We start from the raw sequence: 21,022 nt of genomic DNA on the forward strand, positions 1-21,022 counted from the left end.
AATGTCCCTGTTTGCCACAGGTCTTGCAGCATTTCACAGTGCAGGACGATGCCAGGTGTCCCACAGCACCACAGCGCCGACACACCTTTGGTTGTCCCACATAAAAAACATAGCCATTGCAGGCGCCCAGTCGTAGTGTAGAGGGCAGGTGCCTTAAGCCTCCATTTACATTGTCCGGTAGCAAGCGAACCTCGAATTTCCTTGCTCCTGTTTTTATACCGTCAACATCTCTAATCTCAGTTCCATGGTGGACGGTGCAGTACTGCTTAAGCCAGGTGTGAATGTCCTCCGTCTTTGCCAGTTCCGAGAACATAACAACATGCACCGTTTTCCTCTCTCTCTGTGTCAGAGGCTGCAAGTTGATCTTCTCAAGGGCAGGAACTTTCCCTCTTTTTGCCTCAAACACATCCACACATTGTTCAAACAGAGAATAGGTAGCAAAAACAACCTCAAATGCTTTCTGACCTGGGAGAGCGAAGATGAAATCCAAGTGCCGAGGTTCAAAGCCAAGTTCCTTCTGTAACACTTTTCTGCTGAACTGCATACGATCCATGAAGAGGTCATCCAAAAGCTCAAAACGTACAGCATTCTTGCGGGATCCAAAGGTTGCCATCTCAAACTGCAAAACAAACACTGCTTCCACAAAACAAGAAAACAATCCAACTACTCCAACTACAGGCTGATCAAGGTATCTCCCCTGCCAGGTAAGCCGAGAGCCGCAGGCGATGAGCCCGGAGCTGAACGGGCCCCACTGGCTCGTTTGTAAGGCCAGGTGCATTGCCAACCACGACCGGCAGGGCAGAGGCCTTGAAGGCGGCCTGGGCTCCTGCAGCTGTCCAGCCACGCACTCTGGTTTCTCTTCATCTCGTACAAATCTTTTGCCTTTTACTAAAGATTTCCATGGAGAGGAGCATGAATGAGTTCCATACAATTTTTGTGCTTCCCTGCCTTCGGGTGGGGCGCAGCTGGGCTGGTCAAAGAGAGAAAACAAAACCGCTCACAATCGCTCTTATTACGGCGACTGTGGCCGTCTGCTCTGCGAGTCCTCGGTCTCCGCCTGTCTGATTGGCGCTCTTTCCTTTGGGAGGCGGGAAGTGTCCGGCCGCAAATATGAAGCGTTACAGCAACGACATGCCATGAGACGATTGATAAAAACAAGCTTGTTACGTCTCAACAGAAACGCTCTTTAGCTCTTTCAGCGTTATGCAGAGAACAGCGTCTGTCGAGATCACTTTTGAGTCAGCGCGAAACGCCGTGTGCTGTCAGTTTGATTTCATATTGCTCGTAGCGGCACCCGGCTTTTGTCTGTCAAACGTTAGGTTGCGCTTCTTCATGCTGCATCGTCGGCATGAGTGGAGCTTTTTAAACGTCTGTACTTACTGCGCCCCATAAGAAATGGTTTGTCCCCGTTCAAAAGAGATTGTGCGATGTCCTGCAGCGTTCGCAAAGCAAACCTTTGACAGTTTGAAAAGAGGAATTTATTCTGCTTCCTGTGCGTGCAGTAGTTACAAAGTTGAACGTCTTTACACGATCTGCTGCAGTTTTCAGTGGGCGGGCTTTGTCAGATGGCTTGGAAAAACGCACTGTGTTTCGGCTCGGGAAACATCATGAGCAGTGTCCTGCATGTTTTCTGTTTATAGCTGTCTTTTAACGCATACAGAATTCATTCGAAATCATTGATTTCTCCAATTAACAAGGGTCCCTTTTTGAACCTGCGAGAAGCATTCTTTCAATGTAACAGATTTACTCCGAGGAAAGGCAGCATGACATTGAGAGTAGCTCAAGCTTTCAGCGCCCGTATCGGACTGCGTGTATGCAGACACCGCTCAGAATCCCCTGTAAGATTCTCCCTCAGTTCCGTTGTGCAGTGCTTTACCTCTTTCAAAAGGCTTCACTTTCCTAGTCACATTCCAAGACTCATCGAACCCGGGCTGTTTCCTCCAGCGGTATAGTATTGCAGTGAGACAGCACGATGCCTGCAAGACTATGTCACGCTAAACGCCACAGATTGTGTTTGTCCCTTCGTGTCAGTCGTCCTGCAGCCACGGGAAGTGGGACACAAACATGCTGCAATGCTTTCAGGACGTTAGGATTTGTTTGTGCAACATCCGAGAAGAGTACTTGTGGCTTGAATGTGAACTGTACGTGCCCGCCCCCTTTCCTCTGTAGTGTATGAGTTCCTCCCGGCATGCCCTTCGTCATTGTTCTGTCATCTTGTATTTAAAGGGTTGTATTTCTGCTGCTGAAAATAAGCAACGGTTTTCTCACAACGCCCTTTGTTCCCGACGGAGCCCTTGTCTGTCATGAAATTCTTCAAAACCTCAAGCTAGAAGAAGAAGACGACAAATATGAAGCGTTACAGCAACGACATGCCATGAGACGATTGATAACGATTTCCATAGGATCCCCGCGGTTGCCTGGCAACCGTCAGCTTTGCGCATTGGCAGTATCGTAGCCTGTGAGGTTTAGCCGAGGCGCGATTATTGCTAGTTGAAAACTTTTCCCAATACCCCGCTTCCGCCGGTTTGCAATACAATCGGTGAAAGCAATTTTTGACAGTCTCGTCAGAGCGTGACATAGTCTTGCAGGCATCGTGCTGTCTAACTGCAATACTATACCGCTGGAGGAAACAGCCCGGGTTCAATGAGCCTTGGAATCTGACTAGGAAAGTGAAGCCTTTTGAAAGAGGTAATGTCGACGCTTTTTTAACAGAGCACCAAAAAAGCGTCTTTTTTGAAGGCCTGGGTATTGAGCATTGATGGTTCAGTGGTAGAATTCTCGCTTCCCATGTGGGAGGCTCTGGTTCGATTCCCAGCCAAAACAGTGGCTTTTGCAGCGAGCGGCTCCATCACTTGCATCCCCTTGCAACTCGCAACTGAAAACCCACTGAAGCTAAGCAGGTGTGAGCCAGGTCAGTACCCGGATGAGGGTGAGCTACAGGGAAAAACAAAGTTTCCAGCTGGAAGCGGTGTTAATGGTGCCGGCGGGGGGGCGCTCACCCTGAGGTCTGTGCGGGTCCCAATGCCCCAGCATAGTGACGGAGACGCTGTGTTGTAAAAGGGCGCTGTCTCTTGGATGAGATGTAAAACCGAGGTCACAGCGCTCTGTGGTCATTAAAAATGACCACCAAAACCTTTGACAAATGCTCTTGGTAATTGATGGTCTTCAATAATGCTTCTCCTTTAGGTACATTTTAAATCAGCTGAAAAATGCTGTGAAATGGGGGGGCACTTCACGCCAGTGTAGGATTTGGGTTACAAGAACCATGAAACTGCACGAGAAAGCCCGTACACTGAATTACACGGCTTTCTATTCAAAGGAGGGCAAAAGAAATTCCCTGAGTTCGATTTTTTGCAGCACAGAGAGGATTGCTGTCGTGAGGCTGGTTAGCTCAGTTGGTTAGAGCGTGGTGCTAATAACGCCAAGGTTGTGGGTTCGATCTCCGTACAGGCCAGGTCCCTTTCTCCTCTCTTACAAAAGCTGTTAGGTTCCTTTCCGTGGTGAGATGGGTTGTCATGCAACCCTACCACATAGTGCCGACAGACAATTAAATGACAAAAATGAAGAGAGTTAAAGCAGCTGGAAAGGTTTTCTTACAACTTTTGAGCTGACACAGTTTTGGAAAATGTTTTTTTCACGCTGCACTGTACCACATAGGCAGCCAAGAGTCTCCAAAACAAAACAGAATTGACAGTCATATAATGTCCATTAACCCCGGTTTTAAACACAGCATCATGTCTGCCATCATAAGAATATGAGTCCAATATTTTAGAATATAGTCAGAATGTCTTCTAACCTTACCTGTGGTGTCTTTAATCCCTATTGCTCAATGCATAGTGTACGTACTGCATACATGTGTCTTGAGAATGAGGAATGGGCCCCTGAGAGAAATTATACATTCTGGATGAGGTCAAAGGTGCTGGAACACTGTATTTAGGATGTGTTTGCAGTGATTGTGTCTCCTGCTTCAACGCAGTGATATATAGATGTGCTCCTGTAATTTATTGGTACATGCCCAGGGCAGTAAGTAGTCTGAGGATTTATTTCCAGACGGCATAGAGCAGTGAAGCAGTGAAGTAGTGCAACACACTGGATCATTATATTATTAGAATCTATTCTACTTAAATTATTACATTATACACAACTTGAGTTCATTTTAAAAATTAAAAGGTAATGAAAGGAATGCATATTCATGAGGAAGATAATACCGATATGCATGTGATAATCTTCCTTTTGTCATGTAAATCATGTTCATCATTACATGATGGGAGCTAAAACAGAAGTTGAGAGAGAGCAAGGACGCCTACAGGAGGAAGGTATAGGACAAGCTGCAAAGGAAAAGCTACAACCCACGACAGCTACTCACCCACCCATCCCACACAGCTATCACTCTCCAACACCTCCGCCATTAACACCTCCAGCACTGAAAGTGCTATGTGCACCATCCACCAGGCCAGGCTGACCAGGCCAGTGCAATACACTGGATCTTTATATTATTAGAATCTATTCTACTTAAATTATTACATTATACACAATTTGAGTTCATTTTAAAAAGTAAAAGGTAATGAAAGGAATGCATTTTCATAAGAAAGATAATACCGATATGCATGTGATAATCTTCCTTATATTATGTAGTGCATCATTTGGACACTTTGTGGGCTTGAAATACAAAGAAAATCATGTTCTATGGTACAAGATAAATACAAAACGTAAGCTTTTATTTTAATTAGATTTGTTTATAAAGCATAAGCAATCATTTATTACATTAATATATGTGAAAATAACATTTTAGCATCATATTATACATACAGGTCTCTAGCTTCAACACAGTGCTATATATATATATGCTCAGTGATTTATTGGTACATGCCCAGGGCAACAATCAGAATGAGGATTTATTTCCAGACGGGCTACAGGTAGTGTTGTGAAATACTTCAACACACTGGATCGCAGATTTAGACCCCCTGCACTCTTACTCCTTAAAAACCAAAGAAATGAAGATATGTAGCAATCACATTGTAACAGGGGTGACAGTGACTTAATGCTTATACTAGTGGACTTCTGGTACCTTTAAGGTACGGTGTTCCCTGAAGGGCTCTCAAACCCCGCATTTCAGATGCCTAGCTGATGTGTTACACCTCAGAATCACTTTTAAACCTTACCTCTGGTATCTTTAATCCCTATTGCTCAACGCGAAAACCTTACCTGTGGTGTCTTTAATCCCTATTGCTCAATGCATGGTGAAAGTATTGCATAAATGTGTCGGAAAATGAGCAATGGGCACCTGAGAGACTCATTTGCCTGTTTCACAAATGATCATATTTGACTAGAGATTCTGTTTGGGATTCAGTTGTGCATTCTGACAGCAATCCCTTTCAAAAAAGGATACATTCTGGATGAGGTCAAAGGTGCAGGAACACTGTATTTAGGATGTGTTTGCAGTTATTCTGTGTCTCTAGCTTCAACACAGTTATATATATATATATGCTCACTGATTTTATGGTACATGCCCAGGGCAATAATCATTATGAGGATTTATTTCCAGATGTGCTAGGGGTAGTGTTGTGAAATACTTCAACACACTGGATCGCAGGTTTAAACTCCCTGCACTCTTACTCCTTAAAAACCAACAAATGCAGATATGTAGCAATCATATTGTAGCAGAGTGCATCGTTTCCGGCATAGTATGGCAGGGTGTTTTCCGAGTTATTGCACGGATTGGGCACGCCCGCAAGCCAAGAGCCGCAAGCGATGAGCCCGGAGCTGAACGGGCCCCACTGGCTCGTTTGTAAGGCCAGGTGCATTGCCAACCACGACCGGCAGGGCAGAGGCCTTGAAAGCAGCCTGGGCTCCTGCAGCTGTGCAGCCACGCACTCTGGTTTCTCTTCATTTCGTACAAATCTTTCGCCTTTTGCTAAAGATTTCCGTAGAGAGGAGCATGAATGAGTTCCGTGCAATTTTTGTGCTTCCCTGCCTTCGGGTGGTTGCAGCTGGGCTGGTCAAAGAGAGAAAACAAAACCGCTCACAATCGCTCTTGTTATGGCGATTGTGGTTGTCTGCTCTGCGAGTCCTCGGTCTCTGCCCGTCTGATTGCCGCTCTCTTCTTTGGGGGGCGGGAAGTGTCCGGCCGCAGGGGATCTTGGGACCTCGCTTTGCAAAGCGGCTTCCCAGAGTGCGTCGTTTCCGGCACAGTGTGGCCGGGTGTTTTCCGAGTTATCGCACGGATTGGGCACGCCCGCAAGCCGAGAGCCGCAGGCGATGAGCCCGGAGCTGAACGGACCCCACTGGCTCGTTTGTAAGGCCAGGTGCATTGCCAACCACGACCGGCAGGGCAGAGGCCTTGAAGGTGGCCTGGGCTCCTGAAGCTGTGCAGCCACGCACTCTGGTTTCTATTCATTTCATACAAATCTTTTGCTTTTTACTAAAGATTTCCGTGGAGAGGAGCATGAATGAGTTCCATGCAATTTTTCTGCTTCCCTGCTTTCGGGTGGGGCGCAGCTGGGCTGGTCAAAGAGAGAAAACAAAACCGCTCACAATCGCTCTTGTTATGGCGATTGTGGTTGTCTGCTCTGTGAGTCCTTGGTCTCCGCCTGTCTGATTGGCGCTCTTTTCTTTGGGGGGCGGGAAGTGTCTGCCCCCACTGCCCCTTTCAAGTTTGCTAAAGACCACGTGGATGTTCCAGAGCAACTCCTGGAACAATGTTCTGTGGACAGACGTGACAAAAGCTGAACTTGTTGGTAAATGTGCACAGCGTTATGTTTGGAGATAACAAAACACTGCATACCAACTCCAAAACCTCATCCCACCTGGGAAGCATGGCGGAGGCTGTACGGCTTGCAATCATCTAGGATCACCCAGGATCTCCTGTTTATTAGGCATAATAAACAGGGCCACTGAACTCCACACTGGCCACTGAACCACAGCAGTGGCTTGCTGGCTTGACATCTCCCAAGAAAAATGTTGAAATCGCATGTGGAACAGGAAAATGACCCTCGAGTACGAGGGAAAAAAAAGAAAAAGATCATCTGGAGCGTGCCAACCCATGTCCGGAGCGTGCCAACCCATGTCCGGACAGCCCAGTTTCCTCGACGAGGTGGCCGAGTGGTTAAGGCGATGGACTGCTAATCCATTGTGCTCTGCACGCGTGGGTTCGAATCCCATCCTCGTCGCTCCGGTACTAGAGCCGTACATTTTCTAGCGGTGGCTGAACATGGTATAGTAGGCTAACGTTGGCTCTGGGTTGAGACCGCGTTTTCACTTATTTGCAACGCAAACGGAGAAAGCGATTTTTGACAGTCTCTCAGAATCACAGTTTGTCATTCCTCTAGACGTTTATACAGTAGAAGCCTGCTTCGTGGCTTAAATCCAAGCTAAGGAAACGGGTTAGAGGTCTGATGCAGAACTGCAAATTCAATGAACGGGAACACTACAGTACATTGCACTGTATGTGTGAGGAAAGCTGCCCCCTTCTGTCCCTTGTCGACCGAACAGAGGACTGTAAAGGATACCGCCAAGGATGCTGGTTGAAATCCAGCTCCAAAGAAGCCCCTTTGGGTGTTATGTCATCAAAAAGTAAGAACAGCGAATCTCCCTTTGATCAAAAGCGCAACAGAACTGTTTTCCGTGGAGCGGGTTTCAGACCCGTAGACCTGTTTTATTTGTAAGGCAGGGCGCATTCCCAAGCGCGAATCTCCTGTTTTAGAAATGCTTTAATGGGCGTGAAGTGAAAATAAGAAATGGGCTCCAGATGCACATGGAAGCAATCAAGTGTTTCATCCGAGCTGTTTCAAAGACTGCTCAAGAGCTTTCCTTTCACAGAGGCGCAACGATTAATGATGGGGGTGCACCCTTCAATGCGCCTTAGGACTCTAGGGAGTGATTGAGACGATTCGTAGCGTGTGCTCATTTCCCTCTATTCCCCGTGTTGCAGTGGTAGGATGACGTAAATTACTGCTTCGCCACGTAATGGCATTATAATCAAGTGCAGGAGCTGAGGGCTTTAGTTTTGTTTCGTTTTCCATGGCGTTCGTAAGCGCGCAAATCAAAGGCAATTCCTGCGTCTAACAGGAATGATTGAGACGATTCGTAGCGTGTGCTCATTTCCCTCTATTCCCCGTGTTGCAGTGGTAGGATGACGTAAATTCCTGCTTCGACACGTAACGGCATTATAATCAAGTGCAGGAGCTGAGGGCTTTTGTTTTGTTTCGTTTTCCATGGCGTTTGTAAGCACGCAAATCAAAGGCAATTCCTGCGTCTAACAGGAATGTAAATGCTTTTGAAAGTGCAGTGTGGTGCAGCTTGTAAAATCCTTATCCACATTTGTGGTTTGTTGCTGTTTGTTCTGTCTGCCAAAGCTGCATTTTGACCTCCGGACGGGGAGACTTTATCATTTGAACGTGAAGCCAGCCTTAAACCCTCTGAGGCGTGTCTATCTGCCGGCACGTATTTTGTCAAAGGTATTTATTTTTTTTAACGGAGAGCGACTTTGAAAAGGTTTCCGCAGCCACGTCGCACTCCGTGTTAGATTAAAGGAGGAATGCAGCGATGGCGAACTCGCTGTAGTCGTGGCCGAGTGGTTAAGGCGATGGACTCGAAATCCATTGGGGACTCCCCGCGCAGGTTCGAATCCTGCCGACTACGGCGTCTGCCGCACGTCTCCTTGTGCCTGCGCGGCAAAGGCGAAGTGCTGTTTCTCCTTTCCTGGTACGATAAAAACGCTAAATCGCTTGGCCCCGCTGCCATGGAAATGAGTTCTTCAGATAACCACACATCTTGCGTTCGCACCTCTGGTGTTCTACTTATGCCTTTGAAAACCTAATGAATAAAACTGAAAGAACCGACACAATATGTAGGTGCTCGTAAAGCACGCATTAAAGAACTGTTAACAGCAAGGGTTTCAGTGGGTTAACTGAGGAGAAGGCGTGATCGCTAATTGTTGACTTTTTATTTGGTGTTAGAAACACTCTTACTGTGCATGACGTGCAACAAATGTAGCCACAGAAATTGCATCACGCTTTCATGTATGCTATTGCAGACACCAACGTTGCCTAGATAGAAAACCGAAATAGCCGTGGGTTCGCTTGCTGGTCTGAAGGATCTCTCTTCGAATCTCTATCATTTGTCAATTGAAGTAAAAGGTGCTGCAATCTGATACGTTCAGAATCAAACCCGCAGCTGTTGTTCGACTTTATTTCTTGACTAATTACAACCTTTTACTGTCAAGTTTATTGGTACAACTTGAGCTCTCAGCACCGTACTGAGCCCAGGTGTTTTTCTAAAGCTGTCAGGTGCAGTTCATTTACATGAAGGAAATCTCTTACTGGGTACGATTACAATGCAGTAAGTAGCACAGGCTACTTAGGGAGTAGGCTGATGTGTTTAAAAACAACCAGCGCCAGGCAGGAGTCAAACCTCCAAACTCCTAATCCATAGTCAGACACATTATCCATTGCACCACTGGCCCTGGTGTGACACTGCAGGACTGTAACCCAGTGAGCTTAGCACTGCAACTAGTAAAATATTACCCCCGGTCCATTCTTTTCCAAAAGTGAGAAACACCTGTTTTCTACATTTTGTCTGTTTTAAAACCATATCTCTTTAAACCAAACCAAGAGTTTGTCTTTTGCACTGATATTCTGATTCATTTCGATTTCAAAGAAAAAAAAAACATTACCTTCCAAAGCATCATAAAATTGTCCCTTCCTCCAGACTCTACTTCTCTCTTGTAGTAGTACAGCAGACCTTTCCAGGTGAGCAGATCACAGAGTCCGAAATGAGCTTCCTCCATCAAGCAAAGTACCTGAACATGACTCTGTCATCATAAAAGCGCCCCTGTAATAAAGAAATTCAATCCGAAATCAAGAGGGCAGTTGCCTACTGAAATACAAGAAGTCATAAATTTTAACCTAGCAACACATTAAAGGCTGCATCTATACAAGTACGATTCTAGAAATGCTCACCAGATTACGTTTTAAGAAAGAACTGCGCCTCAGGTTCCGCCGAGATCTTAACTCGGATGGCAGGATTCAGAGTCTGGAGTGTGGAATGATGGCGCACGGAGGGTCCACATACTGTCGATCCCTCAGTGATCTTCCGCGTGTTCAAACCGCCAGCGTGTGACTCCCCTATCCCCCTGACCTCATTGCTCTGCTCTCGCCTCTGTGCAGCTGAGCCCGACTCATGGTAAAGTGGAAAAAAATATGCCCTCAACGTGAGATTTACTCTGGAGTGAGGATAGTTGTTACCTTCTTATCGTTGAAACGGATGTATGTGATGTGGCGACTAGGTTCTTCTCCATTAGCAGGCTTAAGGTTAAAGAAAAAAACATTGCTGACTTCTTTTTTTTTTGCCAGCCGCGAGCGCTGATTAGCGAGGTTTGTATTTCATGTTTTGCAAGTTGCATCCATTTTAAGAAAAACAAGTCGTTCAAGACAGGAAATGAATACTTGCATTTAATTAAGTCTAGACGTATGCGGTTGTCCATAATGACCAGTTCTGTTCGAGAACACAGAACAAAAAAAGGCACCGCTGGGATTCGGACCCAGGACTTTCTGTTTACTAGACAGGCGCTTTAACCAACTAAGCCACGGCGCCCCGGGAGTGCTGTCCTTTTGCAGCCACTTGGACACACCACTCAGACACATCTGCATTCGGTGTGTGCTCCGCCTGCTCGCTGAGCAAGTTGCCACCTTTACATACAATAGCAACATCGACACCAAGAGAAAGGATGACAAATGGCTTTTATCTGGAACTTTTCATGTCCAAGGAGCTCAATGTGCTTTCTGTGTACAACAGGGCCACTGAACTCCACACTGGCCACTGAACCACAGCAGTGGCTTGCTGGCTTGACATCTCCCAAGGAAAATGTTGAAATCGCATATGGAACAGGAAAATGACCCTCGAGTATGAGGGAAAAAAAAGAAAAAGATCAACTGGAGTGCGCCAACCCATGTCAGGACAGCCCAGTTTCCTAGACGAGGTGGCCGAGTGGTTACTGTATGCTGAGTCTAAAGACAGTTTCACCCATTTTCTGATTGCTCGGTTCTGTACCAGTGCAGACATGTCAAACAGTGAATGGCTGTACCTCTATTGTATCCGTGCTCAATGAATGAAATCGGTAACAAATGAATATATGTCTAGTTATACGAAAAACGAGTGGTTTATCGACTCATCTTCATTTGCAGATTTAGAGGCAGCTTCGATATTCGTTTTACAGACGGGTTTTTTTTTTTGAATATGGGTCACACACATGCCACAGCAACAAAACATCTCTAGAGATGAGGCTATAGATCACCTTTCCATCCTGCAGGTTTTCCTCCCAAAGCCTACGGCACCAACGGCGACCCCTGCTGGCCGGGAGAGGAAAAGCTTACAGCACCTGGTATTCCCAGGCAGTCTCCCATCCAAGTACTAACCAGGCCCGACGCTACTTAGCTTCCAAGATCAGACGAGATCGGGCGTGTTCAGGGTGGTGTGGCCGTAAGCGAAAGCCCAGCCCCTGACTCGCTACTTGAAGCTGTGTGTGGCGGGGGTTCCGTGCCCCCCGAGCGGGACTGAAGGATCGTTCGTGTGCAACTCTTTGGAAAGGAGCTGCTTTCCAAATCGCATTGCGTGCCTGGATGTTGGCGAATGCGCTCCCTTGTGTTGGCTCGTCCCGCACTGGAGGAGGACAAACAATCTGCACGGAGGAGCACCAGGCAAGTCTTCACCAGACAAAAACCTCCAGTGCACAGCACTCTGGAAACATTTCGGGGCTTTCGCGTGTTTATTTCAGCACGTAAAGCGCACCGGTCCAACACGTCGGCCGGGCGCGCGGCGCCTCCGCCCTCTTGTGGCCTTGCGGCGTCAGAGCAAGAGGCTCCTTCTCGCTGCCCTTCCGCTGTGTTGCAGGGCCCCGAGAGGGAACCCGGAGCGCGCACTTTGTGGGGGGCGGGGGACCGCGTTCGCGCTCTGCCCCCGGTCTCTTGCGCGAGTACTAAATCTCACGGACAGGGGGGCCTCGTCATTGATTGTTACAGGTGAGACGGGGATTAGGAGGAGACCCCGACTGATGGGTAAAGGGGAGCACTAACACCAGAGGGACACCCCCGGCATCTCTTTTTGAGAGACGCCCTGGGGTTTCCTAATGGCCAAGGAGGGTCGGGACCTCGGTTTGACGCCTCCCCCGAAGGACGGCGCCTGTTTGTGCAGCAGAGTGTCGCCATCAGGAGGCTGGGGCGTAAGAGAGCCACACAGCCCGCAGGGTGAGCGCTCCCTACTGGTCCCAGTCACACCTCTTGCAGGAGCAGCAGCAACCGGAGCTTTTCCGGGGTGGAATCTCCCATCCGGGTGCCGGCCAGGCTCACACCTGCTGGGCTGCCCCGGGGGTGAGCCCAGTCGAGAGTCGCAGGGCCAGATCTAGTCACCGGGGAGAAACGATACAAGTGAAGGATTGCTCGGCTCTCGGCACTTGAAAAGACCGACAAATGTCTCGTTCCCGCCGGAGCTGAATGTACCCGCATGTGTGGTGTCGTCTTCTTCCCCCGCCCCGCTGTGTTTGCTGTATTGTCTCTGAAGCCGGCCCCCCCGAGACGAGACGGGCTGTTCCTGTGCCCCAATTAACACTTTACAGGTGCCATTCCCCGGCATTGTGGCCATTGTCGGTGCTCACACGCAATAAGATAAGGCGGAGGAGAGCGGGGCATGCCCAGCGGCAGACATTCAAGGAGGGGGCAGTGCGAGGTGAGGTGAGGTGCGACACGCCGGAGCCCCGACGCAGCTAATGCGGAGCACTTGTTGGACTGGCATCGAAAGGACGTGTGCGCACGGAGCGAGCCTTCCCTGCGGCGGAGCGCGGGAACTTTCTCCCCCCCTCCCGCTGCAGGAGTTGTGTGCACTGCAGCGGTGCCGAGAGAAAAGCACAGAAGGCAGCAGGCTCTGGAGAGCAGGTTAGAGACGGAGCCTTGTGGGCAGGCGAGCAGGCCCGTTTTTTGGAAATTGCTGAAAAGGTTTGTTCGGTGTGTGGCAGGCGCACGTCGCGAGCTTGCGTGGCGATCTGCCGGTCTGGAGTTATGCAAATGAGGCCGAATTGCATCCCGGGACATGCTGCGAATGCGCAACGGCGACTGCAGATGTGTAGGAAACGGCGCGCTCGTTTTCTCGTTTTGCCCACACTTTTGAGTGTTAGTGTGGCGTGTGAGTGTGTGAAAGAGTGGGCCCAGCAGGAGGCGGTGGCGTGCGGGGCGAGGAGGTGGCCTAGGCTGCGCGACTTGTGCTGTGGGTGCGGGCCACTTGCAGGGGCCTGTTTAACTCATACTTACCTGGCAGAGGAGATACCTTGATCAAGAAGGAGGTTCACCCAGGGTGAGGCTCGGCTATTGCACTCCGGCTGTGCTGACCTCTGCGAATTCCCCAAATGTGGGAATCTCGACTGCATCATTTCTGATAGTGGGGGACTGCGTTCGCGCTCTCCCCTGATGTGCTTGGTCCAAAATCAGATATGGGAGGGTTAGGACACCACGAGCTGCGTGGCTGCGGAAGGATCCCGGTTCGACAGGAGTGGACGCCGCTGCTGGTTCTCGCTGGCTTTTAGTTAGGGGTCCGGAGAAGCATCTCAAGCTAGTTCCACTACTCCTTCCGGACGTTCATTCCCTTTTCAAAGTCAGTCGTTTTGCTGTAGTCTGCGTTCTTTAGGCTGATTATCGAGGTTAGCCTTTATTTGGTCATGGGGGGCCTCGGTACTGTATGCTGAGTCTAAAGACAGTTTCACCCGTTTTCTGATTGCTCGGTTCTGTACCAGTGCAGACATGTCAAACAGTGAATGGCTGTACCTCTATTGTATCCGTGCTCAATGAATGAAATCGGTAACAAATGAATATATGTCTACTTATACGAAAAACGAGTGGTTTATCGACTCATATTCATTTGCAGATTTAGAGGCAGCTTCGATATTCGTTTTACAGACGGGTTTTTTTTTTGAACATGGGTCACACACATGCCACAGCAACAAAACATCTCTAGAGATGAGGCTATAGATCACCTTTCCATCCTGCAGGTTTTCCTCCCAAAGCCTACGGCACCAACGGCGACCCCTGCTGGCCGGGAGAGGAAAAGCTTACAGCACCTGGTATTCCCAGGCAGTCCCCCATCCAAGTACTAACCAGGCCCAACGCTGCTTAGCTTCCGAGATCAGACGAGATGGGGTGTGTTCAGGGTGGTGTGGCCGTAAGCGAAAGCCCCGGCGCCTGACTCGCTACTTGAAGCTGTGTGTGGCGGGGGTTCCGTGCCCCCCGAGCGGGACTGAAGGATCGTTCGTGTGCAACTCTTTGGAAAGGAGCTGCTTTCCAAATCGCATTGCGTGCCTGGATGTTGGCGAATGCGCTCCCTTGTGTTGGCTCGTCCCGCACTGGAGGAGGACAAACAATCTGCACGGAGGAGCACCAGGCAAGTCTTCACCAGACAAAAACCTCCAGTGCACAGCACTCTGGAAACATTTCGGGGATTTCGCGTTTTTATTTCAGCACGTAAAGCGCACCGGTCCAACACGTCGGCCGGGCGCGCGGCGCCTCCGCCCTCTTGTGGCCTTGCGGCGTCAGAGCAAGAGGCTCCTTCTCGCTGCCCTTCCGCTGTGTTGCAGGGCCCCGAGAGGGAACCCGGAGCGCGCACTTTGTGGGGGGCGGGGGACCGCGTTCGCGCTCTGCCCCCGGTCTCTTGCGCGAGTACTAAATCTCACGGACAGGGGGGCCTCGTCATTGATTGTTACAGGTGAGACGGGGATTAGGAGGAGACCCCGACTGATGGGTAAAGGGGAGCACTAACACCAGAGGGACACCCCCGGCGTCTCTTTTTGAGAGACGCCCTGGGGTTTCCTAATGGCCAAGGAGGGTCGGGACCTCGGTTTGACGCCTCCCCCGAAGGACGGCGCCTGTTTGTGCAGCAGAGTGTCGCCATCAGGAGGCTGGGGCGTAAGAGAGCCACACAGCCCGCAGGGTGAGCGCTCCCTACTGGTCCCAGTCACACCTCTTGCAGGAGCAGCAGCAACCGGAGCTTTTCCGGGGTGGAATCTCCCATCCGGGTGCTGGCCAGGCTCACACCTGCTGGGCTGCCCCGGGGGTGAGCCCAGTCGAGAGTCGCAGGGCCAGATCTAGTCACCGGGGAGAAACGATACAAGTGAAGGATTGCTCGGCTCTCGGCACTTGAAAAGACCGACAAATGTCTCGTTCCCGCCGGAGCTGAATGTACCCGCATGTGTGGTGTCGTCTTCTTCCCCCGCCCCGCTGTGTTTGCTGTATTGTCTCTGAAGCCGGCCCCCCCGAGACGAGACGGGCTGTTCCTGTGCCCCAATTAACACTTTACAGGTGCCATTCCCTGGCATTGTGGCCATTGTCGGTGCTCACACGCGATAAGATAAGGCGGAGGAGAGTGGGGCATGCCCAGCGGCAGACATTCAAGGAGGGGGCAGTGCGAGGTGAGGTGAGGTGCGACACGCCGGAGCCCCGACGCAGCTAATGCGGAGCACTTGTTGGACTGGCATCGAAAGGACGTGTGCGCACGGAGCGAGCCTTCCCTGCGGCGGAGCGCGGGAACTTTCTCCCCCCCTCCCGCTGCAGGAGTTGTGTGCACTGCAGCGGTGCCGAGAGAAAAGCACAGAAGGCAGCAGGCTCTGGAGAGCAGGTTAGAGACGGAGCCTTGTGGGCAGGCGAGCAGGCCCGTTTTTTGGAAATTGCTGAAAAGGTTTGTTCGGTGTGTGGCAGGCGCACGTCGCGAGCTTGCGTGGCGATCTGCCAGTCTGGAGTTATGCAAATGAGGCCGAATTGCATCCACATGCTGCGAATGCGCAACGGCGACTGCAGATGTGTAGGAAACGGCGCGCTCGTTTTCTCGTTTTGCCCACACTTTTGAGTGTTAGTGTGGCGTGTGAGTGTGTGAAAGAGTGGGCCCAGCAGGAGGCGGTGGCGTGCGGGGCGAGGAGGTGGCCTAGGCTGCGCGATTTGTGCTGTGGGTGCGGGCCGCTTGCAGGGGCCTGTTTAACTCATACTTACCTGGCAGGGGAGATACCTTGATCAGCCTGTAGGTGGAGTATTTGGATTCTCGGCCTTTTGGCTAAGATCAAGTTCAAGTGGCATGCCCGCAGTTCTTGTCTTGCCAGAGGTCTAGAAGGCGATCGAAGATTCTGAAGAGTGCTTGAGCTGGTATCGCTCTAGGTTGAGCCTAGGGGGTTAAGGCCAAGCAGCAGCTGAGCCGGGTGGAATCCGGCATCAACGTTCTCTCTCTCTGCTCTCTCCTCTCCTCTCCCCTCCCCCTTTCTCTTGCTCCGCCTCCTTGGCCTCTTGGCTGGAAGTGGGTACACGTGGCCTGCCCGCGGTGCTTGCTTTCTTCCTCGAGACTCGGAAGCGCTATCCGCTCCCTCTCTCTCTCGCTCTCCCTCTCTCTCTGCCTCCTTGGCCTCTTGGCTGGGAGTAGGTACACGTGGCCTGCCCGCGGTGCTTGCTTTCCACCTCGAGACTCGGAAGCGCTATCCGCTCCCTCTCTCTCTCGCTCTCCCTCTCTCTCTCTGCCTCCTTGGCCTCTTGGCTGGGAGTAGGTACACGTGGCCTGCCCGCGGTGCTTGCTTTCCACCTCGAGACTCGGAAGCGCTATCCGCTCCCTCTCTCTCTCGCTCTCTCTCTCTCTGCCTCCTTGGCCTCTTGGCTGGGAGCAGGTACACGTGGCCTGCCCGCGGTGCTTGCTTTCCACCTCGAGACCCGGAAGCACTTTCCGCTCTCCTCTCTCTCTCTCCTCCTGAGCCTGCACCTCGCTGGGCTTTGCCCACAAGGACAAAGGCCAGGGCTCCCTCGCTGCTCCTTTTGCTCTCTCTCTTTCCCTCCTTTTTTTTCCCTTTTGTTCCCTTTTTTCTCCCTCAGAGATGGCGGACAAGAGAACTTTGATCCGGTTCCACTGGACAAAGAAGACGGAGCCGATGCCGACTGCTAAGGCCTTTTTCGTGACCTTCCTGCGAGGGATCTTGCAGTTGGTTGCCGGCGATCTCTACTGCCTTCAGGACAACAAGGCAGAGAGATACATGGAGGCCTACATGGCCACGGACGCGGCGTATGAAAAGGCAACGAGACTGGTCAGGGAGAAAGGTAAGCACCCTGGTTTCTCTGATTTCAGGCCGGAGCCTATGAGGAAGACGAACCAGAGGACCATTACGGTTTGCACGTACAATCCCTACGTGCCTGCGGAGCGGGTAACAGCGTACCTAGGGAGGTATGTAACCGTAGTGGGGAAACCGACAGAGGTCAGGGACGAAGGCGTCTGGTACGGCAAACGCCAGTACCGAGTCCTCCTGAAGGAGGACCCAGAGGGCGCTGACGGTTTCCAGCACCCCCCGGCTCGCTTCAACATCGGAGCCGACAGGGGGTACCTCTACTACCCCAGGATGCCGGATTTCTGCAGCAAATGCAGACGGTCCGGCCACAAGACAAATACATGTGACATCGTCAGATGTCACAACTGCAATGAGGACGGGCACCTGGCAAAAACCTGCCGGGCAGCCAAAAAGTGTGACGGATGCGGCGCCGAGGGACACCTCCTTCGCCAATGCAAGGTAAGCAAACCTTCGTTTGCGCAGGTGGTGGAAGCCGGCAGGCAGAAACCGGTCTCCAGACAAAGGGAGAGGGCTGAGAACAAAGAACCCGCACCTCCCCCGCTGAGACCCGAAACTGCCGAGGCCACACCCCCAGCCGCATCGGTGCCACAAGATGGCCGCCAGGAAGAGGGACAAGATGGCCGACCGGAGGAAGGGACCTGGATAACTCCCAGCAAAAAGGGAAAGCGCAAGCGGGAGAAGAGACCCAGGACGGACCCACCTTCGGAAGGACAGAAGAAGAGAGTGGTAAGGGAAAACCGTTTCCTCGTCCTAGAGGAAACGGAACTTTCTTCCCTCCAGGCCCAGGAACAACCGGAGGAGGCGCTCCAGGAAATGGAAACCCTCCCCCCCGAGGCCCAGGAAACGGAACCCCCCTCCCCCGAGTCCCACGGACAAAAGGAGGAGGCAGCCCTGGAAGAGGCAACCCCCTCCCCCGAGGCCCAGGGACAAAAGGAGGAGGCAGCCCAGGAAGAGGTAACCCCCTCCCCCGAGGCCCAGGGACAAAAGGAAGAGGCAGCCCAGGAACTGGAGCCCCCTTCCCCCGAGGCCCAGGAGAAACTGGAGGCCCCCGAAACCCCCCGAGAGAGGGAAGAAAGGAGCCTCCCCGAAGCGGTGGCTGAGAGTATCCTCGAGGACGACGAGGATTATTTTGAAGCCGCCCTGGAGCCCGGACTGATGGTAGGGCTGGACCTGTCCAGCATGTTTTCCTTTCAGTCCCCAGCGAAACCTGGAGGGAGCCCAGTATATTCCCCCCAGGACCCGAACGAGAGGAGTTACATCTAGGCTAAACAGTGCCCAGATGTAGACTCCCAAGTTCCTACTGTAAGTACAGAGAGGAGGTTTACTTTTCACTAGTTTAACCATGACTGTGAAACTAACCTTCTTGACAACTAACGTGAGAGGGCTGAGAGACCCAGTGAAAAGACGGGGAGTCTTTCAGGATCTGGCCTCAAAGTCTTTCTCAGTTTGTTTCTTACAGGAGGTCCACCTGAAGGATGAAAGCGACAAGCTGACATTCACCAGGGAATGGACGAAGGGAGAATCATGCTGGAGCGTAGGAGGGGTCCACTCTTCCGGAGTGGGAATCCTCCTCGGGAACCCAGAGATGACGCTGGTTTCCTCCTTCTCGGTGGTGCAGGGCCGGATCCTGGTCGCAGACATCGACTGGAGGGGGCAGAAGTTGAGAGCGATTAACGTCTATGCTCCGACGGAACCCTCTATCCGGAAGGAAGTGTTTGCTGACCTGGCCAGCTGCTGCACCACTAACAGACAGGTGGTGCTCGGCGGGGACTTCAACGTCGACCGGGAGAAGGGGAGCGACGCTAGCTCGGCAGAGCTGGAGTCGCTACTCAAGCAGTTCTCCCTAGTAGACGGCTTCAGACGGTGCCGCCCGAACGACGCCGGACCGACCTGGAAGAACTCCCGGGGAGTGTGCAGCCGCCTGGACTACATCTTCGTGCACACGACCTGCTCCCTGGAGTCGGCGACGGTGTCCCCGGCGTGGTATTCCGACCACGAGCGCTTGACGGTGGTGGCTAACACCAGCCTGCCGGCATTCGGTCGCGGGTACTGGAAGCTGAACCGGGAGATACTGGAGGAAGACGACTTCAGGGCACTGTTCCGGAAAGACTACGCGAGCTGGGGAGACCTGAGAGACGGCTACAGCTCCGTGGTGGAATGGTGGGAGTCGGTGAAGGACAGGACCCGAACCCTGGCGCAGACGTACTGCAGACGGAAGGCGGCCAGGGAGAGGAAGGAAGCTGCACGACTCCAGAGGCAACTCGAGGAGGAGTACAGCTCGGCTAACGGGGGAGGAGCCTTCAATTCAGCCCGGGCACGGGACCTGAAGGAGAGGCTCCGCAGACTGCACACGGAGAAAGCCAAGGCTTTCCTCGTCAAAGCACAGAGGGAGCATTATGAAAATAATGAAACCTGTTCCTCCTATTTCTTCAACCAGGTCCGGGGAGCCCAGAAAAAGAGGGTGATCCACAGCCTGAGACGGGGAGATGGAGAGGAAGTGCTGGACGAGAGCGACAAAGTAGAGGCGGCCACCGCTTTCTACACGGAGCTCTTTTCAGAAAAGCAGACGGAGGTGGAGGCAGGCGATGCTTTTCTGGAGGGGCTGACGGCACGAGTACCGGAGGAGGTGAGGGAGGACTTGGAGGGTCCGATCACGGCCGAGGAGCTGAAGGCGGCGCTCTTGTCCATGGAGAATGGCAAGGTGCCGGGGCCGGACGGACTCCCCAAGGAATTCTACACCTGCTTCTGGGACACCCTGGCGGCAGATCTGGTGGAAGTGGCGCAGGAGATCTTCCGCCGGGGGAAACTCGGAGACACCATGAGGGAGGGCGTCATCTCCCTGCTCTTCAAGGGAGGAGACGCCGCCGACCTCAAAAACTGGAGGCCGATCACGATGCTCTGCGTGGACGTAAAGATCCTGTCCAAGCTCCTGACCGGCAGACTGAGAACCGCCCTCCCCCACATCATCCACAGCGACCAGACGTGTGGGGTGGAGGGGCGATCCGTCAGCTGGAACCTCCAGCTGACCAGAGACGCCATCGCCTGGGCCGAGGACCGGAACGTGCCCATGATGGTGGTCAGCCTGGACCAGGAGAAAGCCTTCGACAGAGTGAACCACAGCTATCTGTTCAGGGTGCTGGAACGCTTCGGTTTCGGAGAAAGTTTCAGCCGCTGGATTCAGATTCTGTACTCTGACGTGGGCAGCAGAGTGAACGTGAACGGAAACCTGGGGGATTTCATTCCCCAGGAATCCGGAGTACGACAGGGCTGCCCCCTTTCACCCCTTCTCTATGTTCTCTTCACAGAGCCCCTAGCAGAGGCGGTGAGACGGGACCCCGTCATCGACGGCCTGGAGATACCGGGAGGCGCGGGGGAAACCCTGAAGATCTCCCAGTACGCCGACGACACGACGCTGTTCCTGAGGTCGGACAGGGGGTTGAGGAGGGCCCTGCAGGTCATGGAGCAATACTCCAGAGCCTCGGGGTCGAAGCTCAACCGCCGAAAGAGCAAACTGAAGTTCTTCGGGCCCTGGAAGCACAGGACGACGGCGCCGGAGGGTCTCGAGCTCTGCACGGAGCCCCTCAGAATACTGGGGGTTTCCTTCCAGAGCCAGGACAACGAGACCAACAACTGGACTGAGAGGATCGCCAAGGTGAACGCGAAGCTGGGTCTGTGGAAAACGCGGTCGCTGTCCTACACAGGGAAAGTGATGGTGTTGAAAGCAGACGTCCTGCCGGCTTTGGTTTACCTGGCGGTGGTGTACCCGCTGCCGGCCAGACTCAGACGAGCGCTGCAAGGGATGATCTTCGGCTTCGTCTGGGGCGGCAGGTACGAGTCCATCACCAGAAACCGGATGTGTCAGCCGGTCGAGGAAGGGGGTCGAGATGTCCCACA

The 21,022-nt window shown here is 52.2% G+C and overlaps 10 non-coding genes across 10 annotated transcripts; 7 read left to right on the forward strand and 3 right to left on the reverse strand.

The window, feature by feature from the left end:
- The first annotated feature begins 844 nt into the window (after positions 1-844).
- Positions 845-961, forward strand: LOC138226692 (U5 spliceosomal RNA). Its single transcript, XR_011184649.1, has one exon. It is a non-coding gene; the product is annotated as a U5 spliceosomal RNA (small nuclear RNA).
- A 1,468-nt stretch (positions 962-2,429) lies between these two features.
- Positions 2,430-2,571, forward strand: LOC138226686 (U4 spliceosomal RNA). Its single transcript, XR_011184644.1, has one exon. It is a non-coding gene; the product is annotated as a U4 spliceosomal RNA (small nuclear RNA).
- Positions 2,572-5,870: 3,299 nt separating this feature from the next.
- On the forward strand, positions 5,871-5,984 carry LOC138226697 (U5 spliceosomal RNA). Its single transcript, XR_011184654.1, has one exon. It is a non-coding gene; the product is annotated as a U5 spliceosomal RNA (small nuclear RNA).
- A 393-nt stretch (positions 5,985-6,377) lies between these two features.
- LOC138226695 (U5 spliceosomal RNA) lies at positions 6,378-6,491 on the forward strand. Its single transcript, XR_011184652.1, has one exon. It is a non-coding gene; the product is annotated as a U5 spliceosomal RNA (small nuclear RNA).
- Positions 6,492-7,087: 596 nt separating this feature from the next.
- Positions 7,088-7,169, forward strand: trnas-gcu (transfer RNA serine (anticodon GCU)). Its single transcript has one exon. It is a non-coding gene; the product is annotated as a tRNA-Ser (tRNA).
- A 1,389-nt stretch (positions 7,170-8,558) lies between these two features.
- Positions 8,559-8,640, forward strand: trnas-cga (transfer RNA serine (anticodon CGA)). Its single transcript has one exon. It is a non-coding gene; the product is annotated as a tRNA-Ser (tRNA).
- Positions 8,641-10,519: 1,879 nt separating this feature from the next.
- On the reverse strand, positions 10,520-10,593 carry trnat-agu (transfer RNA threonine (anticodon AGU)). The gene has a single exon. It is a non-coding gene; the product is annotated as a tRNA-Thr (tRNA).
- Positions 10,594-11,365: 772 nt separating this feature from the next.
- LOC138226667 (5S ribosomal RNA) lies at positions 11,366-11,484 on the reverse strand. The gene has a single exon (XR_011184629.1). It is a non-coding gene; the product is annotated as a 5S ribosomal RNA (ribosomal RNA).
- Positions 11,485-13,290: 1,806 nt separating this feature from the next.
- LOC138226676 (U1 spliceosomal RNA) lies at positions 13,291-13,454 on the forward strand. Its single transcript, XR_011184636.1, has one exon. It is a non-coding gene; the product is annotated as a U1 spliceosomal RNA (small nuclear RNA).
- A 635-nt stretch (positions 13,455-14,089) lies between these two features.
- On the reverse strand, positions 14,090-14,208 carry LOC138226701 (5S ribosomal RNA). Its single transcript, XR_011184657.1, has one exon. It is a non-coding gene; the product is annotated as a 5S ribosomal RNA (ribosomal RNA).
- Positions 14,209-21,022: the final 6,814 nt, after the last annotated feature.

Source organism: Lepisosteus oculatus, unplaced genomic scaffold (assembly GCF_040954835.1).
Source record: "Lepisosteus oculatus isolate fLepOcu1 unplaced genomic scaffold, fLepOcu1.hap2 HAP2_SCAFFOLD_160, whole genome shotgun sequence".
Lineage (NCBI taxonomy): Eukaryota > Metazoa > Chordata > Actinopteri > Semionotiformes > Lepisosteidae > Lepisosteus > Lepisosteus oculatus.